General features: G+C 45.9%; 1 protein-coding gene and 1 pseudogene across 1 annotated transcript in view; both read left to right on the top strand.

The window, feature by feature from the left end:
• The window catches only part of LOC126273369 (BRD4-interacting chromatin-remodeling complex-associated protein-like), a 424,917-nt gene that overhangs the window by 147,829 nt on the left and 262,585 nt on the right, over positions 1–14,503 (top strand). The window lies entirely within an intron of this gene.
• Positions 14,320–14,437, top strand: LOC126274414 (5S ribosomal RNA; annotated as a pseudogene).

Below are 14,503 nucleotides of genomic sequence, written 5' to 3'. Positions count from 1 at the left end.
CAGAACTACGTGTTTCAACCTATGGCTACATACGAGCAAGCACAGTGATCGTCAATATGGACAAAATAGCTGCTACTGATATTTTATTAGTGCAAAATGATGAGAACGTGAAATACACTGAGATGACAAAAGTCATGGGATAGTGATACGCACAGTTACAGATGGCGGTAGTATCGCGTACACATGGTATAAAAGGGCATTACATCGGCGTAGCTGTCATTTGTGCTCAGGTTATTCATGTGAAGAGATTTCAGACTTGGTTGTGGCCGCACGATGGGAATTAACAAGTAGGAACGCGGAATGGTGGCTGGAGTTAGACACCTGAGACATTCCATTCCGGAAATCTTTACAGAAATCAGTATTTGGCTATCCACAACCTCAAGATTGTGCAGTGAATACCAGATTTCACGCATTACGTCTCATCACGGACAACGCAGTGACCGACGGCCTTCACCTAAAGACTGAGTGTGCCGCCGTTTGCGTAGAGTTGTCAGTGCTAAAAGACAAGCAACATTGCATGCAATAACCGTAGAAATCAGTACTGGACGTGCGATGAATGGATCCGTTTGGACAGTGCAGTGAAAAGTGGCGTTAATGGGCTATGGTAACAGTCGACGGACGCGAGTGCCTTTGCTAACAGCACGACATCGCCTGCAGCGCCTCTATTGGGCTCGTGTCCTTATCAGCTAGTCCCTAGATGATTGGTTAGTCCCGATTTCAGTTGATAAGAGCTGATGATAGGGTTCGAGTGTGGTGTAGACCCTATGAAGCCATGAACCCAAATTCTTAACAATGCACTGTGCGAGCTGGTGATAGCTCCATAATAGTCTGGGCTGGTCTAATTGAACAGGTCGTTGACTGGAAATGGTTATGTTCGGCCACTTAAGAGCTGATGATAGGGTTCGAGTGTGGTGTAGACCCTATGAAGCCATGAACCCAAATTCTTAACAATGCACTGTGCGAGCTGGTGATAGCTCCATAATAGTCTGGGCTGGTCCAATTGAACAGGTCGTTGACAGGAAATGGTTATGTTCGGCCACTTGGATACACCATTAATGGACTTCATGTTCCCAAACAACGATGTCATGTCACTGAGGCACCATTGTTCGTGATTTGTTTGAAGGGCATCTTGGACAATTCGAGGAATCATCTGACCACCCAGCTCGCCCGACATGAACCCTTTCGAATATTTATGTGACGTAATCGAGAGATCAGTTCGTGCACAACATCCTGCACCTGAAACACTTTCGCAGTTCCAGACGGCTGTAGAGGCTCATCATTTTGCAGGGCATTTCCAACGACTTGTTGAGTCTATGCCTCATTGAGTTGCTACACTACGCAGGGCAAAAAAGAGATCCGACACTATATTAGAAGGCATCCAGTGATTTCTGTCTCCTCACTGTATTTACAATTTATGGTAATCCACTGAAGTAGTACTTTATGTTAAAGGTGAAACGAGTCTTGAAGTCCAGACATCAAAATTGCATCAAGAGAGGTCCTCCAATTTGTAAACAGGTATTGCGAAGTATGTATCAGTCTGCATACGGATGTGTGTGTGTGTGTAAGTAACTCGATGGCCGCTTGCCAGGAATAAGTGAGCACGGACAATTTCAATGTCAGTAGCGCTGGAGGAGATGACTGCAGCAGAGCAAAGTGACGCTGCTTTAAAGACCGCTTTAAAGGCCGCGAGTCTCGCTTGGCTTGGCCTCCAGCAAGGTCAGCCGGTGCGGACGGTAGCGGCTGGACTGGCGCACACTGCACACAGCAGACGGTAGACAGAAGTCGCTAGATGGCACTTTGCCATCCCTCCCAGCGCACAGGGACATGAATAATTCGCAGGGAGCGCCCAGACATCGTGCTCGCATGCACCACGCCCTCTCGGAGATCATCGGCGTCGTGCCAGCTGCCGCCACACTTTGTCCTCGGCTCGCCTGACGTCGCTGGGACAGCGGTGCCGCTGCTTTGTTGTCTGAGAGGCCACCTCCACAGCGTGGCGTAATCACCGCGACGCCTCGGCACGTCAGGAAACTATGCTTGGATTCGTAACCGCGTGAGGTGTGGGGGGTGTGGAAGGGGGTTGTGGGCTCTGGCCGCATTGTTGTGAAGAGCAGTCTGTCAGTAATTTAGTCACGCTAGACAGCGATCATTTCTCTCGATGGACCTAATTAGTGCTACAGCATTTCTACTGAGGTCCTTTATCGCCACTGCTGTCACCCTACAGACATACTTTACTACACTACTGCCCATTAAAATTGCTACACCACGAAGATGACGTGCTACAGACGCGAAGTTTAACCGGTAGGAAGCAGATGCTGTGATATGCAAATGATAAGCTTTTCAGAGCATTCACACAAGGTTGGCGCCTGTGGCGCCACTTACGACGTGCTCAAATGAGGAAAGTTTCCAACCGATTTCTCATACACAAACAGGTGATGACCGCTATTGCCTGGTGAAACGTTGTTACGATGCCTCGTGTAAGTAGGAGAAATGTGTACCATTACGTTTCCGACATTGATAAATGTCGGATTGTGGCCTATCGCGATTGCGGTTTATCGTATCGCGACATTGCAGCTCGCGCTGGTCGAGATCCAATGACTGTTAGCAGAACATGGAATCGGTGGATTCAGGAGGGTAATACGGAACACCGTGCTAGATCCCAACGGCCTCATATCACTAGCAGTCGAGATGACAGGCATCTTATCCGCATGGCTGTAACGGATCGTGCAGCCACGTCTCGATCCCTCAATACAACCATCTGCACGAACAGTTCGACGACGTTTGCAGCAGCATGGACTATCAGCTCGGAGACTATGGCTGCGGTTATCCTTGAGGCTGCATCACAGACAGGAGCGCCTGCGATGGTGTACTCAACGACGAATCTGGGTGCTCGAATGGCAAAACGTCATTTTTTCGGATGAATCCAGATTCTGTTTACAGCACCATGATAGCCGCAACCGTGTTTGGCGGTGAACGCACATTGGAAGCGTGTATTCATCATCGCCATACCGGCGTATCACCCGGCGTGATAGCTTGGGGTGCCATTGTTACACGTCTCGGTTACCTTTTGTTCGCATTAATGGTACTTTGAACAGTGGACGTTACATTTCAGATATTTTACGACCCATGGCTGTACCCTTCATTCGATCCCTACGAAACTCTACACTTCAGCAGGATAATGCACGACCGAATGTTGCAGGTCCTGTACTGGCCATTCTGGATACAGCAAATGTTTGACTGCTGTCCTGGGCAGCACATTCTCCATATCTCTCACCAATTGAAAACGTCTGGTCAATGGTGGCCGAGCAACTGGCTCGTCACAATACGCCAGTCACTACACTTGATGAACTGTGTTATCGTGTTGAAGCTGCATGGGCAGCTGTACCTATTCTCGTCATCCAAGCTCTGTTTGACTCAATGCCCCAGCCGTTATTACGACCAGAGGTGGTTGTTCTGGGTACTGATTTCTCAGGATCTATGCAGCTAAATTGCGTGAGAATGTAATCACACGTCAGTTCTAGTATAATATATTTCTCTAATGTATACCCGTTTATCATCTGCATTTTTTCTTGTGTAGCAATTTTAATGGCCGGTAGTGTACTTCGGTGTATCACTTCGGAACCAAGTGCCGTACGCAATTTATGTTTAGTTTTGAGACATTCTCGAACTACTGCCAGTCGTAAGTCTTCCAATCTTTGAATTGGCCATCATTTTTTTTTCCTTTGTGTCGCCTTCTCATATCAAATAAGTTACTGCTTCATATCGTAATAAATCTACACGCGTATTCCGAAAGACACTGAGCAACGCTTGGCGGAAGGTACATTGAACCAATATTACCGAATCTACGCTGAGGTTTCAATTACGTAAGTCACACATGTCGTCCCACGTCTCGGCCATTGTACAACACAGTTGCCACATTGTGACTTCGTAGAGTTTTCCGGGGTAATAAGTCTTGAAAGGTTCCTGGGTTTGCTGTCGGATCCTAAAATCAACTTGGTTCAACATTTCGACGATCCATTTGTCCGCCATCTTCAGGAGCATGTTGCTGCTGCTGAGTCCCGCTAAAAACTGGTGCCAAGGTTGCAGATCTACCTCCATAGGCCTCTATAAGTGTCGCAGTTGCTCCCCTCCAAGACTGGGCTGACGGCGCCTCCCAAATTTTTGATGCGGGATAGTGAGGGGTTCCACGTCCTGCTGAGAGAAAAACCATTGTCTCTATTAATCAAATTGTCTGCCAACCTAATTCCAATTGCCTCTTTAAAAACGCAGTTCCAAAACTTCTGAAGTGTTGGCAAGTATCACAGTCTCTTCAAAATTCGTAGCGTGCCCCTCGTTAAAACTGTGTTCCACCACCGTTGATTTTCCTGCTGTTGTAGCTCCTTATGACGGCGGTGTTCCACGTACCTATCCCGAACTGTGCGAGTCGAACGACCAGTGTAAACCTTCCCTCATTGACTTGGAATTTTTTATATATGTGTGGCTTGTTAAGTCCCAAATCATCTTTCACAGAGCCGAGTAGTGTTCTAATCTTAGAAGGTTGTTGGAACATATCCTGATTTTGAAAGTCTCTAATATTCTTCCAGTCTTAAAGTATACGACATAAGGAATAAATGCCACAGATACATTCTTCTCTTCATGCATTTCTGGATATGGTCTAAACTCCATAGCCTGACTAATCCGCTTCTCACAGTATCTATTTTCCTTTAAAACAGCCACCAAATATGCAAGTTCTTGGGTTAAACTGCCTAAGTCGGAAATAGAAGATGCTATGCTCACCGCGTTGGTATAGTGGATGGAAACTATTAGCATATAGATACCGATCGAATGCGTCGACTTTCAGCGAATTCTATGGACGTTTATTGTTGGAATGAAGACAATAGAAGCGCTCCATAAACCTGTTAAGAGCATCACGAACGTTCGTCGTACGTCCCACATTGCTTTCTGCGTTTATTTCACTCAGTGTTACTTGGGCGTTGGCACTGACAACTCTAGGCCAACGCCGCTGCTCTCAGCCGTTAAGTGAAGGTCGTCTGCCACTGCGTTGTCCGTGGTGGGAGGTAACGCCTGGAATTTTATATTCTCGGCACATTGTTGACACTGTGAGTCTCAAAATATTGAATTCTCTAACGATTTCCGAAATACCTCTAGCTCCAAAATTCCTCGTTCAAAATTTGTTAATTTTCGTCGTACGGCCATAATCACGTCGCATACCTTATCATATGAATCGCCTGAGTACAAATGACAGTTTCATCAGCTATCACTACCATCTACATTACCGGCCATTAAAATTGCTACACCACGAAGATGACGTGCTACAGAAGCGAAATTTAACCGACATGAAGAAGATGCTGTGATATGCAAATGATGAGCTTTTCAGACTATTTACACAAGGTTGGCGCCGGTGGCGACACCTACAACGTGCTCAAATGAGGAAAGTTTCCAACCGATTTCTCATACACAAACAGCATTTGACCGGCGTTGGCTGGGGAAACGTTGTTGTGATGCCTCGCGTAAGGAGGTAATGCGTACCATCACGTTTCCGACTTTGATAAAGGTAGGATTGTGGCCTATCGCAATTGCGATTTATCGTATCGTGACATTGAAGTTCGCGTTGGTCGAGATCCAATGACTGTTAGCAGAATATGGAATCGGTGGGTTCATGAGGGTAATACGGAACGCCGTGCTGGATCCCAACGGCCTCGTATCACTAGCAGTCGAGATGACAGGCATCTTATCCGCATGTCTATAACGGATCGTGCAGCTACGTCTCGATCCCTGAGTCAACAGATGGGGACGTTTGCAAGACAACAACCTTCTGCACGAACAGTTCGACGTCGTTTGCAACAGCATGGACTATCAGCTCGGAGACTATGGCTGCGGTTACCCTTGGCGCTGCATCGCAGACAGGAGCGCCTGCGATGTACTCAGCGACGAACCTGGGTGCACGGATGGCAAAACGTCATTTTTTCTGATGAATCCCGGTTCTTTAACAGTGGACGTTACATTTCAGATGTATTACGACCCGTGACTCTATCCTTCATTCGATCCCTGAAAAACCCTACATTTCAGCTGGATAATGCACGACCGCATTTTGCAGGTCCTGTACGAGCCTTTCTGGATACAACACATTCTCCAGATCTCTCACCAACTATAAACGTCTGTTCAATGGCGGCCGAGCAACTGGCTCGTCACAATACGCCAGTCACTACTCTTGATGAATTGTGGTATCGTGTTGAAGCTGCATGGGCAGCTGTACCTGTACACTCCATCCAAGCTCTGTTTGACTCAACGCCCAGGAGTATCACGGCCGTCATTACGACCAGAGGTGGTTGTCTGGTTACTGATTTCTCAGGATCTTTGCACTCAAATTGCGTGAAAATGTAATCATATGACAGTTCTAGTATACTATATTTGTCCAATGAATACCCGTTTATCATCTGCATTTCTTCTTGGTGTAGCAATATTAATGGCCAGTGGTGTATATATGTGCCTATCACTATCCCATAACCTTCGCCACCTCAGTGCAAATTTTACGTGCGAATGTTCTAAATATTGTTAGTTACTGATACTTCTGACATGAATAAATAAAAAAACTAGCGTGGGAAACTTACGATATAAACAATGTAGTACATTTGTTACTAATTCGTTTTGGCCTTGATAAAGTTTACGATCATCCTTCAGAGATGGCCGCGTCATCTCTGTAGATCTTTACATGCTGACTTTCCATAAGGGTTCGGTGTGAGATGTGATAACATGATGACGCTTTGTGCGGTCTGAACACACGTCACTACTGTTCCGTTGCTGTCTGATATGAATCTGCTCGAACGCTGGAAACTGACCCGATGAACTTAGGCGGCGCTGTTGCCATCGACGTAATGAACAGCCAGACGGAAGCTGACTCCTTACAGGCGCCGCGGCACAGTAGCAACAAGAATGAAACAAAACCGAGGGCAGGCGTCGCCCCGTCCGATTAATCTCGCCGTCGCGGCGGCCACTTCATAACTTTTCGTCTCCCCTTTTTTATCCCGCGGCGGCAAAACATACATAATCCGTGGCCGTAATTAATATCGGCTGCGCGGCTCGGTATTTCAGACCGCGTAATTGGCCACCGGGCGTGCTCCGCGGGGCGGTTCCCCCCCCCCCCCTCTCCCCCTCCCCCTACTACTGTCGCCTTACTGCCGTCGCTTGTTCCGCCGACAGCCGGGACGTCGGACAAGTTAACATGACGGACAAACCTCTGGCACGGCGACTTGTGCATGGGAGGACTTGGAGCATTTTTCCAGGAATTGGTTCAAAAATGGCTCTGAACACTATGGGACTTAATATCTGAGGTCATCAGTCCTCTAGAACTTAGAACTACTTATACCTAACTAATCTAAGGACATCAAACACATCCATGCCCGAGGCAGGATTCGAACCTGTGACAGTAGCGGTCGTGCGGTTCCACACTGTAGCGCCTAGAACCGCTCAGTCACCGCGGCTGGCCACGAATTGGTATTTCGACACTATATGTAGGGTAAGTCCGGGAGGGACGGACCGCTGGGTGAGACACACCAGCGGTGTTTTCACAAATGCGCCGCCCCTGTCATATGTGAGGAAAATCCTTTTGTGAGTGAATTTTGTGCGAAGTGTTGCCGTTATTTTCGTGTTATTTCTGGAGAGAAACCACATTCTTGTTCTGGTAAGCCGAAGTGTTTTCTCGTGTACTTTTTGTTAATGTCAATATTAATGCTTAGTTTGCACAATGTCGATGTAGGTCTTTTGCTGTGAGTTTGACAAATGTGCAGGCATGAAACTAACCTAAGATCGCCAGTGAGTTAGCTACCTGCAGATAGAGTCGGTATGTTGTGTTTCTCCCAGACAGTCGGGAGAGGTAGACCAATGTGATGGACCACTTGTTTTAATGTAGCCTCCCGAATATTGCCGCAGCACCAGGCTATGCTTATTTATCGGAAGATAAGTCTGCGCTAACAAATGGAACGGTAGAATCTCATACACAGGCCAACCAACTTCTTCAGAGCTTAACAGAAGACCTAGTGATCCCAGGCACATCAAAAGAGCAGAGCTAGCTGCAAACGTTAAATTCTTTCACTAGCATAACTTGGTACTCTACTCGTATTAAACATAAAATTTCCAAGATCATCACTTCAATACTTAGTAGACCTAAGCCAAAACAGACAAAACTTTTGTAAGAAATATCATCTGTGCCGCTGGGTACGAGCTGCCCTCTGACGGTCACGTTCCTCTAACCGCTTCCCGCCTATTCGTAATTCTGGGGTTAGGCCTAACGGCGCTGATTACGTGTAGCAGTATGTTTTCCCTCATTGTGACTTCTTTAGCTATTTGCTTTATAGTTTTTATATTATTCCGTGCACCATGAAAGCTGTTTATTACTTATGCCATTTTCTAGAATACTGGAGTCATACCTTACATATATCTGATTGGCAATGTATATTTTCCTTCCTGTTAGTTAAATTGTACACACAAAGAAGGATTTATGGATTATTATTGGCTTTTAACGCAATTTTAGTAGTGTTTCATGTCTATATTATTATCTCTAAGAGTAACGGTTTGTCACCTAGACTTATACATACCCCTATTTAGTTCAAATGTCTGGTATTGATCTATAATGTAAATAACCGTGTATATATAACCTCATTTGTACTTGTTTGTACCATATAAATTGCTAATGTCTCACATTGTTTGTTTTATGTATGGTGTGTTGTATAGGGCCTGAAGATGGCGTTGACGCAACGTTTAAAATAGTAGCCAAATAAATATGAAATCTTAAGTACAGTTGGAGGAGTTTTATTTTTAATAAAAACTATACCAGTTTCTGTCCCACAATCATCCATACTAAATATGGATGTATGAAGATAGTCATAATAATAGCTGCAGTCTTTTTTTCGGATGAGGAGAGTTAAGGTGGTGTGGGGGAGAGGGGGGAGGATTTAGTGCGTTTTCTAAATGGTTTAACGCGGCCCAACATGATTTACTCTCCTGTTCCAATTTCTTCACCTGAGAATAGCAGTCATGTCAAATTCACCTTCACTGAATTCGAGATAACATCATCAGAATTGGAGGTCCTCGTAATCACCAAATGCTTCAAGAAGTGACCCGATTAATCTCATTCCCGTATCAGGACTACCGATGGAGACAACACACTAGACCCGCATTTACGTTTTCCGCGGTTTAGTTAAATCGACGAAAAAGAATGCTGGCCTGGTTTCCTTTAAAAAGTGTACGGATAATTTCTATCATAGCAGAGCTTGTTTTCCTACGTCAACGACTTTGTCTTTGTCATGACGTTAAACTTGAATCATTTGAATCAGAAAACAGTGTAAAATTGGGAGAAAGTTTGTCAGCCGTCACGTCATAAGAGCACTACGTACCATAAGTCCCTTGGCGCTCTACAGATGCCGAGACACATCGTCTCTTTGGGCTGGAGCGAGCAGCTACCAAACGGCGCCTTCATTCGCCTCTCCAGAGGAGTTTCGAGGTCGATGAACCGTGTACGGCACGACAAAACCACAGGCACGCCTTTCGTCCGTGGCGAACACACAACTCCTAGCCATCGCTACACGACCTGTCAACAGCCATTCCGCTACCTCACCGTATTCCTGCGCTTAAAACACGTGGCGAACCAGTCAACATCGACCTGACACAATTCTTAATCCGAATTAATCATGTCGTCGTCATCGTTGACAATACGGATTAGATCTACGGCCTGTTCCACCTCCGAATTGTTCACGCCTTCTAAGATTGGATACGCTGGGGTTCTTATATTGTCTATTGCTTCCTATAAAAATTTTCTTTCCATCCTGTAGTAAGTGGGTAAATTAAACTCGTTCTGTTGACAGTTATTTGCGCAAGTGTAAGTATAGTCTGAACATAGTAAACCTTTCTGAAGCCATGTTTGATGTCTGACATACTGTGCATCGACAAGAGTGCCTAATCATTTATTAACTACGTTGGCATATTCTTTGTAACAAGGCCGTGGGATAATTATTTGTCTGTAATTTGTACAAAGTGGTATCACATTTGTTATACAGTGCGTATTTTACAGCTCCATTCTAATCCTCTGGTACATACACCGCCTGCCAAGACGTGTTCATAACGCTCAGAAGATTCGGTAACAAGCTGTGTGACGCATATTTGTTTTGTTTCATACTGATAATGTCAGTGCGCGGTGATCTTTAATGGAATTCTTCTATTGATATCATTTATACGTACTTTCATTTCGGTGTGTTCTTCGTTACTTGTCCATAAGGATTTAAAATAATTTGGCATTTCGTACAGGAGCTCCACGGAAGAGTGAAGTCCACGATGGTTATTACGGCCTTATCGTCCCATAAGACCATACTTTGTACGCTAACGTCGCTCATACGCCAGGAATAAAATCAGTCTTGCAACTGTTTGGTCAGATGGCGCATGTGTAGGATGTTTATAAGTTAAGTGTTGGTAAATTTAAGAACTTTTAACATTGCAGCGCGTCATCAATCGTGAATAATTTAATGATTTTAAAGAATCCGCCTCGATTGCAGATAGAAACCGGATGTTTATGGTAGTCTTTTGCCCTCTTGAACGTTCTGTATTAATGTTGTACCCTGCCTATTTAGGCAGTTTGCAGTTTTAGTGTGTTCCGAAGAAGGCGTGGTTATCCGCGCCGAAACCTAGGTCAACATCTGGTTTCTATTTGCAGTCGAGGCGGATTCTTTATAGTCATTAAAGTGTTGAAACGTCCCCTTTGAAAAATTATTACAAGACTGTGCTTAAACGGACACACAATATTTTTAGCGCAATGCAATCTGACTTCCAAAAATCCCTACGAAAGAATGGCCCTGACTAACATTAACCTATACGTTTCACAAATCACTTACCTCACAAAAATCTTCGTTACTCAAGCTACTGCAATACAGCGAGCGCCACTACTGCCAGCTAAATGAAAGATTCAAACTACGGAAGGCACTAACTACTGATAGGTATAGTTATCAAATGAAAGATTTTAAAAGAGAACAAACAATGTATTTACCTTAGTAGTCATATATATATATATATATATATATATATATATATATATATATATATATATATATATATATATATACTCCTGGAAATGGAAAAAAGAACACATTGACACCGGTGTGTCAGACCCACCATACTTGCTCCGGACATTGCGAGAGGGCTGTACAAGCAATGATCACACACACGGCACAGCGGACACACCAGGAACCGCGGTGTTGGCCGTCGAATGGCGCTAGCTGCGCAGCATTTGTGCACCGCCGCCGTCAGTGTCAGCCAGTTTGCCGTGGCATACGGAGCTCCATCGCAGTCTTTAACACTGGTAGCATGCCGCGACAGCGTGGACGTGAACCGTATGTGCAGTTGACGGACTTTGAGCGAGGGCGTATAGTGGGCATGCGGGAGGCCGGGTGGACGTACCGCCGAATTGCTCAACACGTGGGGCGTGAGGTCTCCACAGTACATCGATGTTGTCGCCAGTGGTCGTCGGAAGGTGCACGTGCCCGTCGACCTGGGACCGGACCGCAGCGACGCACGGATGCACGCCAAGACCGTAGGATCATACGCAGTGCCGTAGGGGACCGCACCGCCACTTCCCAGCAAATTAGGGACACTGTTGCTCCTGGGGTATCGGCGAGGACCATTCGCAACCGTCTCCATGAAGCTGGGCCACGGTCCCGCACACCGTTAGGCCGTCTTCCGCTCACGCCCCAACATCGTGCAGCCCGCCTCCAGTGGTGTCGCGACAGGCGTGAATGGAGGAACGAATGGAGACGTGTCGTCTTCAGCGATGAGAGTCGCTTCTGCCTTGGTGCCAATGATGGTCGTATGCGTGTTTGGCGCCGTGCAGGTGAGCGCCACAATCAGGACTGCATACGACGGAGGCACACAGGGCCAACACCCGGCATCATGGTGTGGGGAGCGATCTCCTACACTGGCCGTACACCTCTGGTGATCGACGAGGGGACACTGAATAGTGCACGGTACATCCAAACCGTCATCGAACCCATCGTTCTACCATTCCTAGACCGGCAAGGGAACTTGCTGTTCCAACAGGACAATGCACGTCCGCATGTATCCCGTGCCACCCAACGTGCTCTAGAAGGTGTAAGTCAACTACCCTGGCCAGCAAGATCTCCGGATCTGTCCCCCTTTGAGCATGTTTGGGACTGGATGAAGCGTCGCCTCACGCGGTCTGCACGTCCAGCACGAACGCTGGTCCAACTGAGGCGCCAGGTGGAAATGGCATGGCAAGCCGTTCCACAGGACTACATCCAGCATCTCTACGATCGTCTCCATGGGAGAATAGCAGCCTGCATTGCTGCGAAAGGTGGATATACACTGTACTAGTGCCGACATTGTGCATGCTCTGTTACCTGTGTCTATGTGCCTGTGGTTCTGTCAGTGTGATCATGTGATGTATCTGACCCCGGGAATGTGTCAATAAAGTTTCCCCTTCCTGGGACAATGAATTCACGGTGTTCTTATTTCAATTTCCAGGAGCATATATATATATATATATATATATATATATATATATATATATATATATATATATATATAAACAGCCTACTTACAGTGTTATGTGTCTCTCTATCTGTGGCCACATAAGAAAAATGTAAACTTCATCACTAATGATACTTTCCTCATAAAAGGCGAAATGTGTCTGGGAAGTTAAATAGTAATACTGGAGTAAGAAAATAAACAAATGTTTCAACCCCATGCTGTAGCCTAGCGCAGTGGTCACATCGGCCCACACGTAACAGTTCGTCTGCGCAGGGAACTGCGGAGGCAAAGCGTAACGTGTGGACCGTCCTCACAGCACTGGCGTTGAACTGGGTATATGCTAGCGATAGCGGTTATCGCTGAAGCAACGGGTTTTAGGTTATATCGATTTTTCCACGCCAGTTTAACCATACTGTTAAAACCTCTCAAAATTACGGGTTTCCGCAATAACCGATTTTCGGCTTATTCTTATTAATTCCTGTAACAAACGTAAAAATCGGAGAGAGATTGAAAAACGTTTACGTAGAATCAAAATATATTAAATTAAACAGGCAAATCGCCAGTGTTGTGCTGTAGGGATGGTGCCATTCTGTAATACAACTAACGTCTGACGGTAACAGCGAAAAACTACCATAGAGACCAGACAGGGCAAGTCGCGCACACCGCGTGAACACGGGTACAGTCCAGCAGGCACACCAGATGGTAACAGGTACATTATTGTCTCGGCAATGCTGTACCAATTCTTACGGCATAAGTTTATCGCTCGTTTCTGTCGGCATTGTTATTAAAACAGCACTGATTGATTTTCCCAAATTCTGTAATAGCGCAATATTTCACTGCAATGTAAACTTTACGAATAAAAACTACTCGTTCTTTAAAAAAAGGTTTATTTAAAAATGATAAATGTTAGCACTGTTACTATGGCTAGTTGATATTTCGGTTACTTTACACGTTAGGAGCAAAAAAAATTGGGGAAACATCTGTTATAACCTACACCAAAGGCATACCAAAAAATACCGGTTATTTACAATTAAAATACCGGTATCAGTTTTAGCCGGGCTGTTTTTCCCGTCTCCAGCTTATACTGTCCGGGTGTCAGACTGCTGAACAGAGATGCCAGAGAGCTCGCATTAGGCGTGCTGTGGGAGAAGTCTGGAGGTTCGCAAACCGGAAGCCGAGCTGGGCCGCCCTTCCCACGGGCCACGAGCCACAGGTTCACGGCCGTCCCTAGCGGAGACGTCACTTCCAGAACGAAGCGCGGGAGCATCCCACGACGGAACAACTTAGCAGCGTGCATCGCGCGAGACCGAGTTCTAAAATCTCTGGCCCTTTCCTCGTCCTCAAAAATTTATCTGCCCTCTTGAACGCTTTGTTCATTTGTTATGATCTTATCAATACTCCAGGAACATCACCATTTCTCCAACAGCAGTAGCGCTTTTCAATAGCCTGGAAGGTACTCGGAAAAATCTCTACCGACACACATTTAATCCCTGATTTCTGTACATCCACACTATTGACTGTTAACACGTAGACTGCCACGACGCCACCGGCGGATACAGCTCGTCTCACACTCCACTCTGTTTAGTACAGCATATGGTGCACCAGTGTACATCAATTTGTATATACTGACGGAGATAACGCAGTTGTACAGGGAATCAGGTGCAAAAACTTGATCGACGTTTTGGAATTCGTTATTTTGCACCATTATTTCCAACAGTCTTTTAGTCATTACTTTCTACGAAATTTCAACTTCGCATAACGTCCGTCATAAACTTGACTGCTAATTAATATTTTGGCAACGGCCTTGCCACAGTGGATACACCGGTTCCCGTGAGATCACCGAAGTTAAGCACTGTCGGGCGTGGCCGGCACCTGGATAGGTGACCATCCAGGCCGCCACGCGCTGTTGCCATTTTTCGAGGTGCACTCAGCCTCGTGATGCCAATTGAGGAGCTACTCGACCGAATAGTAGCGGCTC

This window comes from Schistocerca gregaria, chromosome 5, assembly GCF_023897955.1.
Source record: "Schistocerca gregaria isolate iqSchGreg1 chromosome 5, iqSchGreg1.2, whole genome shotgun sequence".
NCBI lineage: Eukaryota > Metazoa > Arthropoda > Insecta > Orthoptera > Acrididae > Schistocerca > Schistocerca gregaria.
The sequence above is the reverse complement of the archived record's forward strand: the minus strand, read 5'-3'. Positions and strand labels throughout refer to the sequence as shown.